We start from the raw sequence: 13,566 nt of genomic DNA, 5'->3' as shown, positions 1-13,566 counted from the left end.
TACCGATTAGTTTCAAGTTTGCGTGTAAATTAACTCTTCCTGAGCGGCATCAGCGCACATTAATAAATTACAGCAGTTGCTTTGAAGACACGCTAAAATCAGTTCTCAAATACACCTCAGACCTTTGCGCTGAGACGAAAGCAAGGCTGCACATCTATGTTCAGTACTGGATCATGCAAGGCAAAAGACTGAATTTTTGGTCAAGGGAACCAAGGGTGCAATCGCCAACAATTGGTGGAATGCTGAGTGCACGCGTGCATATAGACGACGGAAAGCGGCTTGGAAGAAACTTCTCATCAATCAATGCCCAAAAAATTGGTTGGATTATAAGTATGTTGCAGCAACATTTAGGCGCACTGTCTCCTGCGAAAGGGAGGAGTATAATACAAATCATTATGTGTTCCTTTCGCAATCAGGAAATAAACGAGCTTTGTTTAATTTCATGAGGAGCAACAATATGATTTCACCGTCTGCCAACATTGAATTCCTCGTTCAGTCCCCTGCTGACATCGCAATGGCCTTAGATGACATTGCGTATGGCCTAGAGCTTCGCTTTACATCTGCTCTACCTTCTCCTGCTTTAGTCACATGTGCCTCAAGTGATTTAACTGAGGTCTCTATCCATGAGCTGTCGCAAATTGTTCTGCGCTTATCACTAGGGGCTCCTGGCCACGATAAGGCCACTTCCTATATGATCAAAATTTTGTTCAATGAATCTCCTGAAGACGTGTTGACTCTAGTTAACCATTCCATTCTTTCTCCTCCTTTACATAGTTTCACTCGCCCCTTCAGCAGACAGCACCTCTCCTCCTCTACATCGTTTCGGGGGGGGGGGGGGGGGGGGCAGCGGCGCTTCCTTCCCTTCCGTCATCCTCTCCACCACCCGTCCCCTCGGGACCCGCCATGCCCCATCGTATCTCCAACGCTGCATGCTAGCTCGGCGTAGGGTGTCTCGATGGGCCAGCGTCGATGGATGGATGGGTGGATGGATACGGCTGAACCGTTTAAATCGGGCGGTGGCTCAAGCCACCTAGCCATGTGTTGTGAAATTTTACTCCTGTCTTGCTTTTAGCCACCAATCGTATAACCTTCGCTTGGTTACTCTAACCTCTTAAAATCCACTTTCCCTTCACTATCCCTAAACCCCAGTGCCTTGGGTAAGTCAGCCCCGCTGCTCTCCACTGTAGGGTGAAACCCTTTACAGAAAAGTATCAAGTGTTCAGCTGTTTCCTCCTCCTCTCCGCACGCAATGCACAAAGTGTCTATCTCATGGTACCTGACTCTATACGTCTTAGTCCGCAAAACTCCAGTCCTGGACTCAAACAACAAAGAGCTTCCCCTACAATTATCATAGATATTTTCTTTGACAATTTCCTCTTTAAAGGTCCGGTATGTTCCCAGTGCCGATTTCGCCGCTTTCAGGGTGAAGACACCGCTACCGGCGGGGACATGTTGGGTCTCACCCTCCCGAGCAGTTGCATTAAGCGCAATGTGGCGGCGCGCCGTTTTTAGAAAAACTGCAGCTGCCGCGAGGAATTCAGAAAATTTGGTGTTCTACCTTGACAGAGTGGTACCAGAGATAGTTTAAACAGTGAATCAGAGGTAGTTACTCTAAAGTAGACTATCAGATTCTTTCGCAGCTAACCTGCCAATAAAGTCGGCTCCTTATGAACAATCGGTGCACTCATGTGTGTTTGTTCTCTTCTGTAGCGTTTATTCTGCGCAGTGTTCCTTCATAACAGCTTTCTTACAACTTGCGCAGCATATTCCAGTGCGACCTTTTGACCCGAATACTATCCACTTCAATTACTTTTCCAACAATCAGGATCACTTATTTCGAGCTGCAGTTGCATATGAAATCAATGCGAGAAGGTGCGTTTCATGGCTGCTAATTTAAATAATTATGAGGATGCAAAGATAAGTAGTGCATAATCCCTCCGTCCCAAGCAGAAATTGTTCTGGAAAACGCGTTTCGCATGCCTTACCTCTCATACTTTGAGGTTTACTGTTGTTCACGCAGTCTGGTTTGACCTGCGATTGGCATTTTTTCGGCGCGCGCTGTCGCGAACCAAGCCAAATAGCCGGGTCATTTCAATAGTGCGGGCAGAACACCCGGGAACAGAACAGACCCTCATAACTTGGTCTCTGACTGCTACATCACGCACACTACGAGCTCACTTTAAGCAAAGGGGCGTGGTCCGTTTTCGTCTCGGTTTTGCAAGTTCTGCGCGTTCTCCGCCGCCTTTCTTCCGATTATAGAAGCCCGTCGTCGTCGTTACGGGTCGCGGCCGTTCTTCCGATTACAGCCGCCTCGGTACATACCACACGTTCTGCACCACGCTTTCAGAAGTCGCATGTTTTGACCAGCGGACCACAAGCGCTTGCAGTTGTGCGAGTGCTAAAACCTGCCAGGCGCCACAAAAAGTTGCCGAGTGGCTTTGGATTCACAACCTGATCGCAGAAGCGTTTCGCAATAAGGCAGCCGTATTATTTATCCGCTCTTGTGGTGTCACATATATTAAGGAGCCTAAATAAATTTTAAAGGAAAAAGGTGCGAAGACGACGACGCGTGTTAACCGAAGAATAAAGAAGACGAAGAAGCATTCGGTGTGGTGGAGGGAGATGATTGGTGGAGAAGCATTCGGTGAGGTGGAGAGAGATGATTGGTGGAGAAGAGAAGAAGACGACGACAAGGCTTACGTGGACTAACACCGAGGCTATAAAAGGGCGAGTGAGAGCGAGGCCCGGGGGGAACAGCAGAGAACCAGAGGCTCCGGCGGGTCAGGGACACATTGGCTGGAAGAGAGAGACGCCGGATACTGCTCCGGTGAGCTCGCCTTCTACGACATCGTATCGTGGACTTCCTGCCGTGCCTGAGCCCGTTACGGGGAGTCAACGGAGAACGTTACCACCTGCTATGGCCAGGGGTGTCTCCAGCGCTGTTGCCACCCATCCGGGTGGTGCCCCCACGCCAACAACACCGGCATCACCTCCACGGGCGTTTGGACCTGGAGCGTGTACGACGCAGCCAGCGACGCCGCCAGCAACGCCAACCAAAGCACGCCAAACGCCGCCTCGACGCCGGATACTGGATACATACAACGCCGCAGCCGCACCGAACCAACCGTGAGCACGAACGCCGGCCACGAATAGTAGAACGCTAGTAGTAGACGCTGGTAGTAGTGTGCCCGGGTCGTGTATATTTATAGCGTTTATGTGTTGTGTTAGTTTTGTTAGTTCTAGTGTGTGTGTCACGTAGGGTGTATTAAATGTGCGTTTGTGTGAGTACACCCGTCGCCTAGTCCATTCTTTCAGTCCGAGTGTTCTCCGGAGAGATCCGTGACATGTGGTTAAGCGCGTATGTGAAGGTCTCGTCGCAGCTTTTTGTTCAGTTTATTATTTGCTTTATCTTAATGCTACAAAGGTAGGAAGGCTCTCCTCTCTCCTTGTTTGCGCCAGCTCACTACGAATATCCTGGAGCCAAACCTATCTTCTGTGCCTCAGTAAGCAAAGAAGGCGTGGCTGCGTGACGCGAACGCAAGGCAGCTTTTTTTCCCCCGTAACGGTCAACAGCGACTGTTATCGAGTAACTGTATCCAGTAACAGTAACAGCATCCAGTAATAGTAATAGTAATTCAGTAACAGTAACAGTAATATGGTGCGCAAGTTGTAAGAAAGCTGTTATGAAGGAACACTGCGCAGAATAAACGCTACAGAAGAGAACCAACACGCATGAGTGCACCGATTGTTCATAAGGCGCCGACTTTATCGGCAGGTTAGCTGCGAAAAATAGTCTACTTTAGAGTAACTACCTCTGATTCACTGTTTAAACTATCTCTGGTACCACTCTCTCAAGGTAGAACACCAAATTTTCTGAATTCCTCGCGGGAGCTGCAGTTTTTTCTTTAAAACGGCGCGCCGCCGCATTGCGCTCAATGCAACTGAACGGGAGGGTGAGACCCAACATGTCCCCGCCGGTAGCGGTGTCTTCACCCTGAAAGCGGCGCTGGCCCATCGAGACACCTTACGCCGAGCTGGCATGCAGCGCTGGAGATAGGATGGGGCATGGCGAGTCCCGAGGGCACGGGTGGTGGAGAGGAGGGCGGAAGGGAAGGAAGCGCCGCTGCCCCCCGAAACGATGTAGAGGAGAAGAGATGCTGTTTGCCGAAGGGGCGAGTGAAACGATGTAAAGGAGGAGCGAAGAGGAGGAGGAGAGGGGACGTTGGGCGAGGAGACATATGCAACGCCAGGCAGGCTTCGGCCCATGAGTGGCGTCCGGCTGAAATAGTTCCATTGCTTAAAAAGCAAGGGGAACGTTTAACTTTAGACAACATACGCCCTATTTCATTACCATCGCACCTAGTGAAATTGGTGGAAAGGGCCCTTCTCAGCCGTGCCACGTCCTTCATTTCGAAAAATGCTCCATTGAATCCGTGTCAAATTTGTTTCAGGCCGGGTTGTTCAATTTGGTGTGCTCATCCTGACCTAGAGAGTCGTAGTAAATTAGCACGCAATAGAAAACAGTTTGCTGCGCTTGTCACCTTAGATATCAGTAAAGCATACGACAGCGTTGACCACTCGACTCTGTCACTCAGATTACAGGAATTCAACTTCCCAAGCTATTTTGTAGCCTGGATTTCTGCTTTTTTTGGAAAATAGAGAATTTTATTGCTGCCAAAATGGTGTTTCCTGAAGGAGATTTCAACAGACAAGAGGTGTACCGCAATGATCAGTTCTCTCACCTTTTCTTTTTAACATTTTTTCTAAGCTCAATTCCGTGCATTCAAAATGTGATAACTTATGTGTACGCTGACGATATTGCATTTTTTTTTGCATCAGCAGGTGACATTCACACTCTTTATCGAAACCTGCAAAATTACCTCAATGTTCTTGACAACTGGTTAGGAAGAATTCATCTGTTCCTCAATGTTAAGAAATGCGCATTGTTAGTATTCACGGTTTCTGTTCCTGTAAATATCTGCCTGCTCTATAGAAATAACATAATTCCTCAAGTTCAGACGGTGAAGTATCTCGGAGTAATATACGACGACTCTACTCTATTCTGGCGGCCACTTATTGAGCAAGTTTCTGCAAAAGGAGTTCGGGCCATTGGCATCCTGCGCAGGCTTTGTAGTGCTAGGTCAGGCATGTGAAGTCATACACTTTTGATGCTTTATAGAATGTACGTCCGCCTAATTTTGGAGTTCGGGGTTGTTTTATTCTCAGGAGCTCCTGGCTATAAACTTTGCCCTCTTGTGCTCTTGGAGCGAGAGGCGTTGCGCCTCAGTCTAGCGCTTCCAAAATATGTCGCCAATGCTGTTCTGCACCTTGAGGCACGAATCCCACCGTTATCAGGTAGGCTTAGCCGTTTAACAGTTCAAACATTTTTAAAATTGTGCGCCTCACCTCTTCACGCCTCCAGCATAATATTTCTTAGTCAACCTTCCGCCTTTATTAGTGCCGCCTGGTCTCATTTTCATACTCCGCAGATATGTTTCGTGCAGTCCCTCCTTGATCCCATAAACATTCATTTCACAGATGTGCGCCAAATGCATAACAACTCATCTTCCGTCCATATTGAATTAGATGAAATTTTCCCATCGAATGCAATGCTGCAGCTCTTTCCGCTTCTTCAGGGTTTGTTGCAGGACCACCTAAGGTCCTTTCCCTCTCATGTTCTTATTGCTACGGATGCCTCGCAGGATCGCGAAAAGGCAGGTGTGGGAATTTTTTCGCCTTTACTGGGTTGGTCTTTTTCTCCCCGTCTTTCTGACTTCACTCCAATTTATCTGGCTGAATTATTAGCAGTAATCTTAGCCTTACGAACATTAAAAACTACCGTTTCCCAGGTCGTGGTTATGACGGACTCTCTGTCCATTTGCTCGTCATTATCCTCACCCACTTAGTGTCGGGCATTACGCCTCTTTAAGTTCCTTATTCCGCTCCATCTAAATTCGGTAATGTTGCTTTGGGTACCAGGTAACATGGGATTTCACATATATGAGGTTGCAGATTCCTTAGCAAGGGCCTCTCTCTGCGACACAATTGTTGCTGTCCTGCCAACCTGTGCATATAGAGCTGCGGTGAGGTTTTGCAGCTACACAATATTTCAGGAATTTGCTGCCTTGGCTCTTACATCATCTCCCGAATATCAGCATCTTCTGCATCCTTGGAGTAGCAAAGACTGGCGCTCGCGCAGACTAGAGGTCTCTTTCACGTGTTTGTGTTGCCGGGTTCCCCTTCTAAATTTCTACCTTACAGATCTGGCCTGGCGGCTTCCTCATTGTGTCCTTTTTGTGCCGAACCAGAGACAATAGATCACTTCCTGCTGTTCTGCCGCTGCTTCTCTCATTTGAGGAAGCGTCTCTTGCAAATTGTATTTCATCAACTGGGTTTGCCTGTGTCCTCCGCGGTTGTTCTTTCCATTGGCGCTTCTTTGCTTGGACGAAGCGACAGGAGTGTGCGGTCTGCTGTGCAAAATTTCTTCAAGAAACGCAGCGACTCCCATTCTAATTTCTTTTTCCCGCTCTCAGACAGTACGACATTAAAACATTACAAGCATTGTATACTATTATGCACATTAAGCCATTGTCCCGTCTTCAATCTCCAAGTTAACAGGACCGCTGTCCTTGGGTCTTCCAATCTATCAGCCTACATACTATTACCACTCATTTCCCGTTAAAACGTTCCTGTATCCAGCAATTAACCGCCTGTCTCTTGGCCACTCCCCCGCAGTGGGTCTGTGCCAGCAATGTCTGAGGCCTATCTACCTACAAAATCCCCATGTCGTGCGGAAAAGTGTACATAGGCCATAGTGGTCGTTGTTTGAATGTGGTGCCGATGAAACATGCCGGAGATTTGGAAAAAGGTAACACTTCAAACAATATGATTCTTCATTGTCGTGACTGCAGCAAGTACAAGAAGAAATGTTCTCCCCTTTTTTCCAAAACGTGTGTCCTTTTTCGTCACTGAGTTCGTGTAACGCGGGAGATAGTTGAAGTCTATCATATCGCGGAAAGGGGCATACATGTGTTACGTGACCCTTCAGTTGGCTTGTCTGGTGGAGAGAAGTTTTTGTAAAGAGCGATTGAAAACCGTGTGTTAATATTTTCCTGCACATCGGTCGGCTTGTGGCGTGCGATTACTCTGGGTTTGTTTTGGTTTTTGTTGCGTATATAGAACCCTCTGAATAAAAATTCTTGTAGTTGCGAGTCAGCGCGGTCCCCTCTGTGTTGTTGTTTGTGAGCGCTTGGATTTATCATATTGAAAGGGTGCAGCTGGCGTGAGGATGTTCGGAGGCCACGAATGACATTCCAGATCTGTGACTATGGTTCCTGTGGATCAAGTCTTTCACAGGATGACCTCCAACGCAGTGTCTGGAGGCTTGAATTCTTCGCTGAATTTTCTTTTGCACGCGCCTCGCATCACTGAGGTCAAGGCTAGACTTTGTGCATCGGTATCTACGCTCTGCCCTCCGTCGCAGTGATCGTAGGTACTGCGATTCCATATAAAATTCCGTGTACTTCGTAACTGGGGTGAATGACCGTGTCGTGTTTTCTATGGCCTCCCTAATTTTTCCTTCTAAACAAACGGAGGAACCTTCTCTGCAAGCATCTTCCATAAGTGTTTGAAACACTGACCAATCAATGCGTCGCATGGGTGTGGCACAGGTGCATGTGGAAAGGCCAGTAATGGTCAGATATGTAGAGATATGGTCCCTTCCGCGGGTTTCAATATCCGAAGACCACTGGACGTTGCTGATAAGGGATCTAGAAACGGAAGCCAAGTCGAGGCAGCTGCCGTAAGTTGTCCTTTCAGTATATATGTTGGCGAGCCGTCATTTAGACACTAAAGGTCGTGGTCAAAAGCGAAGGACATGAGCTTTCGTCCCCTAATATTCATTCTAACGCCTGCCCATATGGTGTGGTGGGCGTTAAAGTCGCCCATGACGATCCAAGGGCCGGGTGTAACCGCCATCAAGTCACTCTATCGTGCAGCGTCAAATCCACTCGATGGCGAAAGATACGCACCCACAAGCGTAAATGTAGGATTACGCCTTTTTCACTGTTAGGAAAACGTACTGGTGGTCGGTATTGGGGGGAACTGAAAGAAGCGCGTACGTAAGTCCACGCCGAATGTAGACGATGACATAACTGTTCTCTCGGTGCGTGGGAGATGCAAACGCCTCGTAGCCTGACAGTCGCAATATCTTTGGTACATTCGCCTCACAAATGACAAGGACTGGGAAGTATTTACGTAAGCGTATTGCCGAATATCTGAAATTCGCGACTGGAGTCCGCGGGCATTCCATTAGAAAATAGAGGCTTGCTTCAGCTGCTGTCCAAATGTTAATGCTGGGGGAGACGTTGTTCCTACTGCTGTAGAGGCGCTAGAACTGGAGTCAGCGGGTCGAGTACTTGCAGCGCCTTCCGTGCTGCTGGCGTGCGCAGGCCTGCCAGCACAGAGCGGATGGCACTCAGGACGGACTTGAGCATTGCCATAACCTGCAGTTCTTGGTCATGGCCGAGGTCTTGTCCTTTCTCCTGATGAACAGTAGACGCAGAACAAACCAATTAAACCTTGGCCCTCAGTTCCCAGCGGCAGCGGAGGAACTGACTAAGGCGGTGGTCAGACCTGTGATGCAGCGAAGGGTGCTTATAATCTCTGGCTCCGGACAGGCAGCCATAGGAATCTGAACCTGGCAACGTTTAACGGTCGAACCGTACCTGGTGAGGCTAGCCTAGCAGTGCTGTTCGAGGAACTAGAGGGCATTAAATGGGGTGTCACAGGGCTTAGTGAGGTCGGAAGAAAACACGAGGCGTCATCATGATATTCAACCTAACTACGCCCACTGCAGGGCAAAGGAGAGCAGTATACAATTAACTGCTGTATCCTACCGGTACTCAACTATGGGGCAGAAACGTCGAGGCTAACGCAAACGGTTAAGCTTAAGGTAAGGACAACGCGGCGAGTTATAGAAATATGATAGGCGTAATGTTAAGACACCGGAAGTGAGCAGATAGGGTGAGCGAACAAACGCGGGTTAATGACATCCTAGTCGAAATCAACAGGAAGAATTGGGCTTGGGCAGGGCATGTAATGTGAACGAAAGACAACCGCTAGTCCTTATGAGTAACGGAGTGGATTCAAAGAGTAGCCAAGCGTAGCGGAGGGCGGCAGACACTTAGGTAGGTGGATGAAATAAAGAAGTTTGCAGCTATACGGTGGGCGCAGCTGGCAAAGGTCAAGGTTAATGGTTGCGTCTTGGGCGAGTTGTTTGTTTAAAGTCGACTTTATTTTCAGCAGCAAACGTCCACTGGACAGGAGTGCTGCTGAAGGCGGCCAGCAGAAAGCCTGAAAAAAGGCTTGACAAGGCCCGCACCCCGTGCAGATTACACCGACCCAGTGCTGACGTAAGAAGGTGTATGCAAATTAAAATAAAAATGAAAATAAAATGAAACAAAATACACAAGTCTGCAAAAATTAAACTCACGGCGAGTACAATTTCACTTCATGTATGAAAAAGAAACGATATATGGAGACAAGGGTTTACACTGCAAAAACTTAGGACAAATTCGTACTCTTTTTTTTTTGCACACTGGCCTTAAAAAAGGCTTGATAAGGCCCGCACCCCGTGCTGATGACAGCGACGCAGTGCTGACATAAAAACGCGTATGCAAATTAAAAGAGAAAATAAAAAAAAGAAACAAAATACACATGTCAGCAAAAATTAAACTCCGGCGAGTACAATTTCACTTCATGTACGAAAAAGAAACGATATAGTATGGAGACAAAAGTTTGCGCTACAAAAACTTAGGGCAAATTCATAGTCATTTTTTTTGCTCACTGGCCTTAAAAAAGGCTTGACAAGGCCCGTACCCCGTGCTGATAACAGCGACGCAGTGCCCATATAGAGAGAAGTTGTTCCAGACCTGAACGCTATCTCCTTGCCTCTGAAGGTTTATCGTTTTTTCTCATAATCAGGGAGGCGCCGCTCCCTTTTCGTGACGGCGATGGAAGTGGAGGACGTCAGGCCTCTTCTGAAACCCGGTGGGTCGGCGGCAGCCGCCCAGAGGAAGCGCTTCTACGAATCGAGCGAGGCAAGCAGCCAGGACACCGTGCTGTACTCAGCTACTAGCGAAGACTCCTCGGCGGTCGACGGGTCCTTCTCAGTGATGAGCAAGAAAGCCAAGAGAAGACTGCGTAAGAGTGAGGACTCGTCCTCATCAAGTACATCTACCGTCATCACGACGTGTGTTGCATCGGCGCATACAGTCTTGTTAGCGCCTGAAACGTCCACCGACAACCTCAACCTGCTGAACAGGCAAGCTGTGTCGGTGTTCCTCGAGGCTCGCGTCCCGGGGGTTATCAAGGACGTCAGGATCAACAGCCGAAGGAACCTCCTTGCCATCGATGTAACGGAGCGGAGCGTCTTGGAAAGTCTAGCCACCATCAAGAAGATCGACCGCTCTCTTGTTCTTGAAAACTGTGGCACAACCGCTGGCGTCGTTTACGACATCGATGCGACCATCTCTGACTCCGACCTGCCGATACTCATTAAACCAGCGACGAACAGCATCGAAATAACCAAGGTTGAACGCCTCGGCAAGTCAAGGTGCATCAAGCTCACTTTTAAGGGCGACTGTATTCCATCGCACGTGAAGGTTGGCCACTTTCGACATGCAGTTCGCCCATTCGTCCCGAAGCCGCTTCAGTGTCGGAAGTGCATGAAAATTGGACATGTAAGTGGTATTTGCAATAACACCATAGCATGCCCGCACTGCTCTGAACCACATAGCGGTGACAGTTGCCGCGCTACTGTCTTGAAGTGCGCCAACTGCCGTGGCCTTCATGACGCTTCTTCGAAAGTCTGTCTCAGCCTGAAGAAAGAACGGGCGGTGTTGAAGCAAATGGTGTCAGACCATTCAACGCACAGAGAGGCGGCAGCTATGGTGCGTCGGCGTCGTTCTCGTCGCCGACGGTCTACTAGCCAAAAGGCCGACCGCGGCAGGGAAGCCCCCATCGCTCCTGCTACTTGTCCTCCCCTTCCACCCAGTAATGTAAGCCCGGTGACTGGTGAAGCAGGAACGAGTTCTTCAGAGGTGACATGGCCACCATTGCCGAAGCCACGCTCGACCTTGGTGTCTGAGCAGGCACCACGTCCCCACTGTCCCCCGCCTAAAGCTGAGCGAGCCCAAGGCAGAGATCCAGTCTTATGTGAGGAAGTGCAGGTGTTCTCATCTTGAGGTCCCTTATGAACGCCATGCGTGTGATGCTGTCTAGCTTTCACTCGCCAGAAGCAGGGAATGCATTGAAGGTACTGGGCGCGTTAAACCCAGTCCTTGCAGCTTTCCAGTAGCAGACACAATGGCTCTCCCAGCATTACCATTTGAAAGGCAAGTCAGAGAAGCATCCATTTTCCGGTGGAATGCCCGTGGGCTCAATTCCCGCATTTCGGACATTCGCGAATACGTATTAAACACATATTTCCAATTCTTGTGATTTGTGAGCCCAATTTACAAAATCTCCTCGGAATTTCTGGCTATGAAGCGTTTGCATCCTCCACGCACAGGGGAAATAGCAAGGTCATCCTCTACATTCGAAGGGAGCTTACTTATGCGCACCATACGGTTCCCCCTCAAAACTATAACCAGTACGTCTGTTTAACGGTGAAAAGGCGCATCCTGACGTTTACGCTTGTGGTTGCGTACTTATCTCCAACAACAAGGTTTGACACCAACAGACTGAGGGACATGTAGGCTGTAACCTGGGTCTTGGATCATCACTGGTGACTTTAATGCGCATCACGCCACGTGGGGAGGGATCCGGATGAATTCGAAGGGAAGAAGTCTTGTCGGGTTTCGCCTCTGACCACGACCTACAATGCCCTAACGACGGTTCTCCAACGTACATTCGCGGACGGTCACGGTCTTACAGCAGTTGTCTGGACTTGGTGTTTGTGTCTCGGTGCTTTGCGAGAAGCGTCCGGTGGTCTGCCGACGTAGAAACGCATGGAAGGGACCACATCCTCACATATATTGTTATTCCTGGTCTCGCTGGATGCAGATCTGCCCAAAGTTGGCAACGAATAGACTGGTCTATGTTTAAAACCTTTATGGAAGAAACCTGAAGAGAAGACATTGGAACAGGCATTGAAGAGCGCATCAAGGAGGCTATGGAACACGCAAGACGCTTCTTCATTCCAATGCCAAAGATCTAGGCATTCGCGAATGTACCTTCTTTTCTCTATGGAAGAACTAGACGCCGCCATGGCCGGTTGCAGACTGTCTTCATCGCCGGGGCCTGATGAAGCAACAGACTCCGATGTGGAGCTGCGGCGCCTCCGATCGCTTCGCCTGCATCTTCGAGAGAGAAAATACAGGCGCACAATGTCGCTGCAAGACCTAAGGGATGCAAGACGCACAAAGAAGAAAATCCAGCGCAGAATTTAAATCTTGCAGGCTGACCGTTGGAAGGTATTCTGTGAATCACTGGATCCTCGAAAGCCTCTCTCACGAATCTGGAGTGTGGTGCGTGATTTGCGAACAACTCCTCAGCAGCCCCAATCATTCAAGTCTCTCACACTTCACCAAGGACGTAGCAAAGTGGAGATTGGTGAAGATTTTAGCGTACGAATAGCAGGTCTCAGGAACCGATCCACAACTCTGAATTGCTGCGAGGTGCCTAGATCTAGGAATTCGCGAATGGACCTTCTTTTCTCTATGGAAGAACTAGACGCCGCCATGGCCAGTTGCAGACTGTCTTCATCGCCAGGGCCTGATGGAGTAACATACTCTGCACTTGCAAACCTTGGTCAGGAGGCTCGACGTGTTATTTTAGAGCACTTCAACCCACCATAGTGTGCGGGTACAGTTTCGGACGCGTGGAAATCAAGTCGTCTGGACCCAGTCCTTAAAACTGGAAAATCGCCATTTGACCTAACATCGTATCGTCCAATCGCATTAGCTAGTTGCGTGGGCAAACTCATGGAAAGGATGGTACTTACCCAATTTGAGTGGTATCTGGAGCGCTATCAAATATATCCAGATGTAATGTCTGGGTTTCGGCGGGGACGTTCGTCTATTGATAACGTGATTGACCTGGTGTCATCAGTCCAACATCAGAAGCACCTGAAGCGCTTGACCGCGGCGTTGTTTCTGGATGTTTAAGGGGCGTATGATAACGTCACTCATCAAGCTATTTTGGACTCTATGGAAGCTGCAGAACTTGGTGGTCGCATGTTCTGCTGGATACGGAGTTATCTATCGAACAGATCACTATTTATGCAGACTGAGGATGGACCAACATCTTCACATTACACTTCCCGTGGGGTCCCACAGCGTGGAGTACTTAGCCCAACGCTTTTCAATCTTGCGCGTGTCGGCCTTATCGATGTACTACCACAGTCGGCGGGAGTCGCAGTCTATGCAGACGATATTTGTATCTGGGCATCAGGAGGTACGCGACCACAAGTTCGAGCAAGGCTTTAAAAGGCGGCAAGCATTCTTGCGGCCTACATCCGCCTACAAGGCCTGAAGATTTCTACTGAAAAATGTTCCATTGTTG

At 48.8% G+C, this 13,566-nt stretch overlaps 1 protein-coding gene across 1 annotated transcript in view; it reads right to left on the bottom strand.

The window, feature by feature from the left end:
• Positions 1-13,566, bottom strand: part of LOC144109865 (uncharacterized) — a 127,522-nt gene that overhangs the window by 67,776 nt on the left and 46,180 nt on the right. The gene's annotated exons all lie outside the window — the stretch shown is intronic.

The sequence above is a fragment of the Amblyomma americanum genome, chromosome 11, assembly GCF_052857255.1.
Source record: "Amblyomma americanum isolate KBUSLIRL-KWMA chromosome 11, ASM5285725v1, whole genome shotgun sequence".
NCBI classification, from domain to species: domain Eukaryota; kingdom Metazoa; phylum Arthropoda; class Arachnida; order Ixodida; family Ixodidae; genus Amblyomma; species Amblyomma americanum.
Note: the sequence above shows the minus strand (reverse complement) of the source record. Positions and strands in the feature narration are given on the sequence as shown.